Below are 10,884 nucleotides of genomic sequence, written 5' to 3'. Positions count from 1 at the left end.
TTTTGAATTTTGTTAATTTGAAGCTTTTCCTTTTCTTGCTTGATCAAATTGGCCTGGGGTTTGTCAATCTTATTTTTCAAAGAACCAGCTCTTTGTTTTGTCAATTGTCTTAATTGTTTCCTTGGTTTCCAATTCATTAATTTCTGCTTTGATTTTAATTATTTCTTTCCTTCTGGAGTTCTTTGGGTTGGATTTTTCTTGTTTTTCCAGTGCCTTTAGGTGGATGGTTAGGTTATTGATTTGGGATCTTTCTGTCTTTTTTATGAAGGCATTGAGTGCTATGAATTTTCCCCTGAGAACTGCCTTCATTGTGTCCCAAAAGTTTTGGTACGATGTGTTCTCATTGTCATTTAACTCCAGAAATTTTTCAATTTCATTTTTTATTTCATCCACTATCCATTTATTGTTTAAAAGTGTGCTGTTCAGTTTCCAGGTGCCGTTGGGGTTCTTGGTGGGTCTTTGGTTGTTGATTTCTAGCAATATAGCATTGTGATCTGATATCATGCAGGGAATTATGTTAATCTTCCTAAATATATGGAGGCAGTCTTTGTGACCCAGTATATGGTCTGTCTTAGAGAATGTTCCATGGGCTGCAGAGAAGAATGTATAGTCTGTAGATTTGGAATGGAAAGTTCTGTAGATGTCCATTAGGTCTAAGTGATCTATGGTTTTGTTGAGCTCTCTTACTTCCCTGTTGAGTTTCTGTTTGGATGATCTGTCTATTACTGATAATGGTGCACTGAAGTCCCCAGCTATGATAGTGTTGGTGATTATTTCTGTTTTATTGTCAAGTAGGTTTTGTTTTATGAACTGTGGTGCCCCTGTGTTTGGTGCATACAGATAAAAATATGAAATGCCTCATGAATTTGCACGTCATCCTTGCACAGGGGCCATGCTAATCTTCTCTGTATCGTGCCAATTTTAGTATATGTGCTGCCGAAGAGAGCAGAAGCTCCACACTTCTAATGAAAGGGAGTCACACTTAAGACAAAAATCCTCAGGACACCAGCACTGTTCTCTTAGGAACAGACATTTTAAAGAGATTAAAAAAAAAAAAGGCAACAAAATTCAGTGAAACAGGAGAAATGCTGAGAATCTTCTCTCCTCCAAGCATGGGACCAGAATAGTAGCAGCTGAAGCCCACCATGTACTGCACTCTGGGGAACCCAAAGTGAGTGTCATCAACATGACACTCACACCCAGCCAGCCTAATACCTGTGGACTGTAGGGAAGAGTGTTTGAGTCAAAGTCATGCAGTATTCAACAAGGTGAAACCTACTTGCAGACACAGTCTGCAGAGAAACAGACTCAGGTTCTGAAGCTGAGCACTAGATGTCAGACAGGATGCTCAGTAGCAAGTCAAAATCCCTGTCCTGATCTGTGAGGACGGGGTTCACAACTGTGATCCAGCCTTACAAGGGACCCGCAGTTTTCCCAAACAGACGTCTGAAAGACTGCCCAAGGTACACCCAGCAACATAGCCCAGCTCATGAAGGCCCATGCATTGATGGGATCAATGTCTGTGACCAGATCTCAACCTCACCAAGGCTCACCCAAAGGTGACAATAGTATTTGTTATTTGATCCCTGGAGGACTGCCCCAAGGTATAGCATTTTAACTCTCCTTTTTCTTTTTGTAATTTACAGGATAGACTGACAGAAAATTATTGTGAGTATAAATATCTTTAACAGCATTATGAACCAACTTGACCTAATTATTTATGTTAATCCCAACTTGCATTCCTACTATAAACATACTTTTGCATGATTTTAGAAATATATCCATTTTTATATTTCTGGATTTGATTTACTAAATCACATTTTCTTAGGAATTTCTACACTACCTGACAACTGAAAAGTATTATGTTCTTTTCAAGTACATGTGGAAGATTTGCCAAAACAAACCTCCAAAATTTGTCTTCAAGTTGTAGTAAGTCAGTAAATAAGTTTTGTGACCAAAATGGAATTCAATTAGAAATTAATATCACAAAATACATTAAGCCCTTAAGATGTTTGGAAATTATACAACATAATTATTAAAGTTCTTAGGTTAAAAAAAGCACAAAAATTCAAAATATTTTAACCAAATAAGAAAGAATATATCAAAATGTCTGGAATGTAGTGCTTAAACAGAAATTTGTGGGTTTAAATGCTTTTATTAGAAAAGAAACAAAATCTCAGTGAGTTAAACTTCTTAAATTAGAATAAGAGAAAAATAATGTGAAGTAAATAAAAGGATAAAAAAGATGAGAGAAATGAAACTAATTTAGAAAACCAGTGAAATTAGAAAATGGACCTTTGTAAAGATGACTAGAATTACTAACCTTTTACCTTCTAGTCAGAATTGTTAAGGGACATAAGAGGACTTTCCAATGTCAGAAACAGAAGACAGACTGTTATTAAAGAATACGCTATTATCAAGAGAATGTGCAGTAGAAGTTGGGGAAAATTAATTTCTCAGTAGGTAAAGTGCTTCCTATGCAACTTGAGGACCTGAGTTTGATCCCCAGTGCCCATAGGAAAGCTGGGTTTGGTGGTGTGCATCTGAAATCTTTGGGCTAGAGAGACCGAAAGAGAATCCCTGAGGCTTGTTGAGAAGCTCCAAGTTCAATGAGAGGCATTGTCACAAAAAAAGTAAGGTAGAGAGCAATTGTGGAACTTACCTGATGCTGACCTCTGGCCTTCACATGTACATACACTTATAAATATAAATGTGCATACACACATGTATACCATGCACAGACATACCAAAAAAAAGAGAATAACGAGAAGCTGTCATGATCTATCTTATGTCCATAAATTCAAAATATTGGGAAATAAATTTCTTGAAAGGTACCAACTATCAGAGTTCCCCAAGAAAGAAAATGGTAACGAATAGCTATCTATTTAAAACTGAGTTCATAGTTCAAATCCTTCCTACAGACAAAATCTCTGCCTCCAATGGCTTCATTGGCTGTTTCTATGAGAAGCAGCAGTTTCTGAGGACTGTGTAGACTACAGGGAGATAGATGGCTGCAAAGGTGCTTCTGTCTAGTGGAACAGAAAAAATTCAAAATGACTTTTAAGCATTGACATTTCATTGCCTTTAGATGGAATTGTTCCTAACCTTACCTCTAGCCGCTCAAATGCCTTGACTAGTGTGTTTTCTATACCACTAAGCACCATGCTGAATAGATTAGCAACTATTACTTTAAAATGTAGGCTACAGAGAAACAAAAAAATACTTTGAAATATAGCTAAATTACAGTACCCTAAGAACATATGTGATTCTCAGATGGCCTAATTCCAAGGGAACATATGTAGCCATATACTGAGTAAGAACTATCTGAAAGTCCTGGTAATTAATTACTTTTCAGGGAAAAAGAACACACAGGAAGGAGAATGACACATATGTGTCTGTGTATTTATGAGTGTGTGTCCATGTGTGTATAATGAGATTTTTATTCAATATGTTCCTTTAAAACCTCATTTTCTATGTCTTAATGGTTGTCTGAGGACAAAAATTATTTTACAGATTGCTGTATTAGACTCATTATATGGCTCTTAGCATAACTAAATCTTTCTCTCAATGAGAGATTGAGAGGGATATTTGGTCTAAAGATATGTAAAAAAGACTGAATTTCAAAATCAGATCAGTTGAAAGTACATGTCTTTCTTGATTTACCATTTTAAATATATCTTCTTTTAGCTCTTGTTTCTGTAGTTCCTCCTCAATGTTTAAAATTTTCATTACTAGTCACCACTTCTATGATTTGTAATCTGAAGAAAAGATCTAAATTCTGAAAATCAAGTTATAAACAATTAACTATTTTGCCAGAAATGTAGCTCAGTAATGAGTCTTTGTTTTTCTAGTAGAACCACTAAATTTGCTTCCCAGATTTCCCCTCACTAAGCACAATGCAGGTGACTGAATTAATGTCATATTTTCTTGAATTCTTAAAAAAACCTATTTTTCACAGTTTAACATTCCTAAAATAAGAAATAGCTTTTAATACTTGTGTTTATTTTGTAATATTCTTAACATTTTCTATGTAAACTAAATAAATTGGAGAGTATTTAGAGCTAAATAAAGGTGCTATTTCCAATTGGTTATTTGTATTCTCTTCAACTTCTTTTTTCAGTGTCTCAAACTTCATTATAGAGGACTTTCACCTACTTTGTTAGGTTAACTCCCAAGTATTTTGGTTTTATGATTGTTTTGTGAATAGGATAGATTCCTGATTTCTTTCTCAACAAGTTAAACATACTCAGACACACACACATACATGTGCACTACTGAGTTTTTTTCGAGGTAGGGTCTCAATCTGATCCAGGATGACCTGGAATTAACTATATAGTCTCAGGTGGCCTCAAGCTCACGGCAATCCTCCTACATCTGCCTCCCAAATGCTGGGATGCACTACTGATTTTTATATGTTGATTTTGTACTTTGCAACCTTGTTGAAGATGTTTATCAGATATCAGATGTCTGGTGGAGTCTTGGTGGTCTTTTAATTAACAGGATCATGTCACCTGCAAATATGGATAATAAATTATTTTCCTATTGTGTCCTTTTAATTTTTTCTCTTATATTACTGTAGCTAAAACTTCAACTACTATATTGAATAAAGGGTACAGAGTGGACATTCTTATCTGTCTACTAATTTTAGAGAAAATATATTCAGTTTAACTCCTTTTAGCATAATTCTAGCTATTGGTTGGTTGAATACAACCTTTACTATGTCAAGGTATATTCCTTCTATTAGTTTCTTTAGGGTTTTTATCATGAACTGTGTTGAATTATATCAAAGGCCTTTCTGCATCTTATTGAGCTATTCATGTGATTTCTGTTTTTAAGCCTATTTTTGTGCTGCATTATTTTTATTGATTTGTGTATTCTGAACCACTCTTGGATCCCTAGAATGGAGACATCTTGATCATAGTGTATGATCTAAATGTGTTCTTGAATTTGGTTTGCAAGTGTTTTAAGAATTTTTAGATCTGAGTTCATCAGGAAAATTATAGCTTTCCTTTCTTTTATTTCTACTGTGTGTCCTCCTCAGGCTTGGGGATGTAGAAGAGGTTGGTGGTGGTCCTTCCTTTTGTTCTTTATGGAAAGGTTTCAGGATCACTGGCTTAGGTCTCACTTAGATGTTCAGTAGAATTTGGCTATGAATTTATCCAGATTTGGACATTTCTTTGTTAGGAGTCCCTTAGTTACTGCTTTAATCTTGTTGCTTATTCCAGATCTATTTAAGTTGCTTATACCTTCTCCACTTAATATTGAGTGGTTGCATGTTTCTAAGAATTGATCCATTTCTTCCAGTTTTTTCAGATATTTGGAATTTTTTTTCAAAGTTGTCTCAAATAATTCTGTGGTTTTCAATAGAATCTCTCATAATCTTCCTTTTTTTCCCCCATTTCATTAATTTTAACACTGGTCCTCATTATTTCTTGCTGCCTACTGCCTTTGGTTTTGCTCCTGATTTTTCTTTTCTTTTTTTAATTATATTTTAAATTTTATTTGAGAGGGGAAGAAACAGAGAGTGAGAGAGTGGGCATGCCAGGGCCTCTTGCCATTGCATATGAATTCCAGATGCATGTGACGGTTTGTGCATCTGGCTTTACATGGTTACTGGGGAATCAAACCAGGGCTTCAGGTTTTGCAAGCAAGAGCCTTTAACTACTGAGTTATCTTCCCAGCCCTGTTCTTTATTTTCTAAGATCTTTAAGTGCATATTTTATTTGAGATCTCTCTGCTATTTTAATGTAAGCAATCATAGTTATGAATTCTCTTGGACCAGTCTTAGATGTATCTAGACATTCTGATATGTCATGTTTTTATTTTTATTTAATTCTAGGATACTTAATTTTTCTCCCTGATTTCTTTAATGGCCCACTATTCATTCAAGAACCAAGTAATCATGGGCTGAAACCTCCAAAACTTTGAGTCAAAACAAACCTTTTTTCCCCTAAAATTATTCTTGGGTATATCATCACAGTAAACATGAAAGTGAGTAAGTCAGATGAGTGCATAAAGTTCTTAGAGGTAACTGTATGCTTCAGAAGCCTCAGGGGTAAGTCACTGTTGTCCCTGGACATATAGGGTATAATGAGAGGGGTAGTGTAAGACAAGGATGCCCAGTCTTTGGGTATTCCCCAAGTGCTTGTTCGTAAACCATAAACAGTGGTATCTGTAGCTCTTCTAATAGATTTTCCTTCACTCTCCTAAGCTTTAGCACAAAGGCAAGATGATCCCTGTGGATCTTCCTGTGCAAAACAGAAGATGAGAAGATTTTTGCACACAGGCTCTGCATGGCAGAGGGATGGAGATACTTATTGATTTCTATTCCACAGTCTTTCAGATAAACCAGATTTTCTTTGCCCTCTGTATCAAAATTTTGATGACAAATAGGACCAAGGTAAGGTATCTGTTAGTAAAATTAAGTTCCCTGGGGTCACAAGTAGTAAACTTTACTCACTTGTCAATGTAACAGGGATTCCTAATGACAGCCTGTATTGAGGTGCTGAAGGTGAAATGAATTGCTTAATTGATATATGCTTCTTGAAATATTGGGCCACATATAGAAAGTTGGGGGTCAACTATGTTTTGTGTGTACCACTTGATGTCTACTAACACTCAACAGCATCTTCTGTGTACATTTATGACTAGAGCTGATGATTCTGGGTAGTAAATCATTAAGCATTTAAAATTCATCTAGAAGAGCTAGAGAGATGGCTTAGTGGTTAAGGCACTTGCCTGCAAAGCCTAAGGACCTATGTTCAATCTCTCTTCAGATTCCACCTAAGCCAAACACACAAAGGTGAGGCAAGCACAAGGTTGCACATGCCCACTAGGTGACACAGGTGTCTGGAGTTCAGTTGCAGTTGCTGAGGCCTTGGGGTACCAATTCTCTCTCTCTCTCTTGCTCAGTCTCTCTAAAATAAAAAAAATACAAATTCATCTAGAAGAGATATGAATATATATCATATATGAATATATGAATATATATCATATATAAATATATATCATATATGATATATATGAATATATATCATCAGATTGGGGCATCAACTCCCTCACAACCTAATCTTCTCTTGTACCTGATGTTATGGAAGCAAGAAATTACACCGGACTGTGAGCCTAGCCACAAGGAGGACAAATTCAATACTCTTGAACTATCCAAGCTTTAACTTTACATTCTCTCTGTGAGCTTTCACTTTCAATATAAAAATCTTAGGATAGAATAGAAAATGCTATAACAACATACAGCCATCTAACAAATTTTGGCATTATGACTTATGAATAATGGCTCAACTACATCCCTAAAGTGAAATTCTCCAAAATTCCTTGTTGATGGATGATTTACCACAAATGTCAGGAATAGTATTAAGATGTCAGCAAAAGATATGCTAATTCCTCCCTAGAACACCATCACTTTATGTCCACCACTAATTATGGGAGGTAAAGATGTGCAAGGTCTTAGATAAAAATAACCCAAAAGCTAGAAATATAATAACCATTTTCCTGTAAATTTCATTTCATTCATGAGGATGAATTTGACAACATATTTCAGATTGTCAAGGAGAACTGCAAACCATACTCACAAGTATGAATTATATATCGTGAATGCTTTCCTGAATATGTCAAGTACTTTTTAAAGCAGAATTAATGCCTGCAGAATCCTGTGTTTTAGTACAGCATGGCAGCCTTAATTTATTGAAAAAGACTTAACTTAAAGAATGGTTTTATCAACTAAATTTATCCAAGGATAGAGAAAAATTGTGCAATATGGGCTGAGTGTGGCTGTGCACCTGTCATCCCTACTCTAGAGAAGCAGAGGTGGCTAGTTAATCTATCTAAAACATCAGCTTCAGGTTTAGTAAGAGATCTTGTCTTAAAAAATAAGATGGAATCAGGCATGGTTGTGCACGCTTTTAATCCCAGCACTTGGGAGGTTGAGGTAGGAGGATCACTGAGTTCAAAGCCACCTTGAGACTACATAGTGAACTCCAGGTCAGCCTGGGCTAAAGTGAGACCCTACTTCGAAAAACAAAATAAATAAATAAATAAATACATAAATAAAGTAGAAAGCCAGGTGTGGAGGCACACTCCTTTAATCGTAGAATTTGGGAGACTAAAGTAAGGGGATTACCATGAGTTCAAGGGCAGCATGGAACTACAGAGTGAGTTGGAGTTCAGCCTGTGCTAAAGTGAGATGCTGTTTCAAAAAGAAAGAAAGAAGAAAAGAAGGAAGGAAGGAAGGAAGGAAGGAAGGAAGGAAGGAAGGAAGGAAGGAAGGAAGAAGGAAGGAAGGAAGGAAGGGAGGAAAGAAAAAAAGAAAGAGACAGAGAACAATTTAGGAAGATTCCCTGACATCAGCCTTCAGCTTCAACATGCACATGCATACACAGCTGCACCCACATACATGCACACCTGTGTGTACACATGCCCACACACATGCACACACACCTGCACATACATGTGCCCCCACAAAACTTGAATGCATGCACACTACACACACACACACACACACACACACACACACAAACACACACTCACACAAATGTTTTATATTAGGAAAATCCAGTTTAGCTGCTCATCTCTATCAATATAAGTTGAATTCAAACCACTGCTACTTCCAGTTGCTAAATATAAGTGTGAATGTCTTTAATGTACCTGGGCAGAGGAAGTGGCTCTCTTTATCATAGTATTTGGAGCTTGTTCGTTTCAAACTTCTTCATTTTTCATCATTGTTGAGAATTAAGACAGGATATCCAAGAAGTTCTTCATACAAGTCAAAAATGGTGCATGGAGTACAATAAAGCATTAGTGTATTAGCTTGATTTGGCTGAGTAGAATAAAAGCACTTTTACCTTTGGACTTTCTTTAGATTCTGTATTAGTTACTTTTGACCAAATTATCTATATCAGTAAGGGTTGTTCTCTACAGGACCAGAACCCACAGAATGAGTATCTACTATAAAGGCATTTATTAGAGAAGTTGGCAGGTTATAGGCTGGCAGTCCAACAGTCGCTGTCTGCAGGCTGGAAAGTGAGAATTCAGTAGCTGCTCAGTCCACAAAGCTGGATGCCTCAGCAGTCCCAATCTGACACAGAAGGCCTGGAGGATTCCTGGAGAGCCATTGGTCTTCAGCGTATATTAAAAGGCTAATGGAGCTAAGTTTCCATGTCCACGAAGGAATGGCAGCAACAGGGTACATGTATGCACCAGTGAGTAGCATGGGAAGCTAGGCAAAAGGCACTGTTCTCCCATAGCTTCTTGATATATAGTCTTCCATTGGAAGAGTTTTCTCCACTGATCCCTCCCGGAAACACCCTCACAGACCTGCCCATGAGGCGTATCTCTTAATGATTCCTAAACCAATCAATTTAACAATAGAACTTAACCATTATACTACATGACACAAACACTTTTATTGGCTCATGGTCTCACAGGGTTTCCTAACATAGCTGCAGAAGCATGGCGGAAGAAGCATGTAGTGGAAGCTGGTCACAGCATGCTGGACCAAAAAACAGAGAGCAAGACAAGAAGCAGGCCATCGAGGTACCACCCTCTAAAGGCTGTTGCATAGTCTACTAAAGTGGCATCGTCAGCTGGGGAACAAGAATCCAGAATATGAGCCTGTGGGAGGCATTTCAGATGCAAATTGTAAGAGGTTCTTAACTCTGTTGTTACTACTTTTTAACTGTGTGTGTGTGTGTGTGTGTGTGTGTGTGTATCTATAAAGAACAAGAGCTCCTGAAAGTCCATGAATTTCCTTATTCATCCCCTGGTCCTCTTGTCCCTATCATCTCTCAATGCCTTAGAGTTTGATGGAGTGACAAGCAAATAATGCCTAATAGATGACTATTAAACCACATGGTGATTAAATATAGCAATATAACTTATTGATTAAAAATTCAGGAGTGAAACCATGAAAAGCATTCATACTGAGAAACATCAACTTTATTATATGTTAAATATTTTTTTTTTAAATTTATTTATTTGAGAGCGACAGACACAGAGAGAAAGACAGATAGAGGGAGAGAGAGAGAATGGGCGCGCCAGGGCTTCCAGCCTCTACAAACGAACTCCAGACGCGTGCGCCCCCTTGTGCATCTGGCTAACGTGGGACCTGGGGAACCGAGCCTTGAACCAGGGTCCTTAGGCTTCACAGGCAAGCACTTAACCGCTAAGCCATCTCTCCAGCCCTGTTAAATAATTTTTAAAGGATTTCTTTTTTTAAGTATTTTAACTTTGTTTTTATTTTATTTATTTATTTGAAAGGGACAGACAGAGAGAGAAAGAGGCAGATAGAGAGAGAGAGAGAGAGAGAGAGAGAGAATGGGCATTCTGGTGAATGTGGGATCTGGGGAATCGACCCTCCAACCGGGGTCCCTAGGCTTCACAGGCAAGCACTTAACCACTCAGCCATCTCTCCAGCCCTGTTAAATCATTTTATTTAAGAGAAGATAAGACAAGATTCAGTAAAAAGATTGGTATAATGGAAGGAGTTGCTTTGGTCTGACCACAGAAGAGTCATAAAGCTCTAGCTCTGTATCATTATTCTTCAATCATTCTGCAATTGCCAAGTATCCTGAGTATACAACATCACTTCCACTGGAACTATAATCGATAGTTTATACTTTATAATGAAGGCTTTGTTTCTGGATGTATTATTTTGCTTATTCAGTTGTTAGTAAAAACTATGGTGCTAAGAGCCAATGATACATTTAATCTATGATTACTTTGGTAATTGTTACACTGAAGTGCAATAGTTTTTGGGATTTGGATGTATACAACATGCCTGAAGTCATCCTGCATAAGCATGGCCTTTATTAAAAAGAAAAATGAGAGGGGACTGGAGAGATGGCTTAGCAGTTAAGACACTTGCCTGTGAAG

General features: G+C 37.1%; 1 non-coding gene across 1 annotated transcript; it reads right to left on the bottom strand.

Moving 5' to 3' along the window:
- Positions 1-842: 842 nt before the first annotated feature.
- LOC123456088 lies at positions 843-947 on the bottom strand. The gene has a single exon (XR_006634309.1). It is a non-coding gene; the product is annotated as a U6 spliceosomal RNA (small nuclear RNA).
- Positions 948-10,884: the final 9,937 nt, after the last annotated feature.

The sequence above is a fragment of the Jaculus jaculus genome, chromosome 19, assembly GCF_020740685.1.
Source record: "Jaculus jaculus isolate mJacJac1 chromosome 19, mJacJac1.mat.Y.cur, whole genome shotgun sequence".
NCBI lineage: Eukaryota > Metazoa > Chordata > Mammalia > Rodentia > Dipodidae > Jaculus > Jaculus jaculus.
Note: the sequence above shows the minus strand (reverse complement) of the source record. Positions and strands in the feature narration are given on the sequence as shown.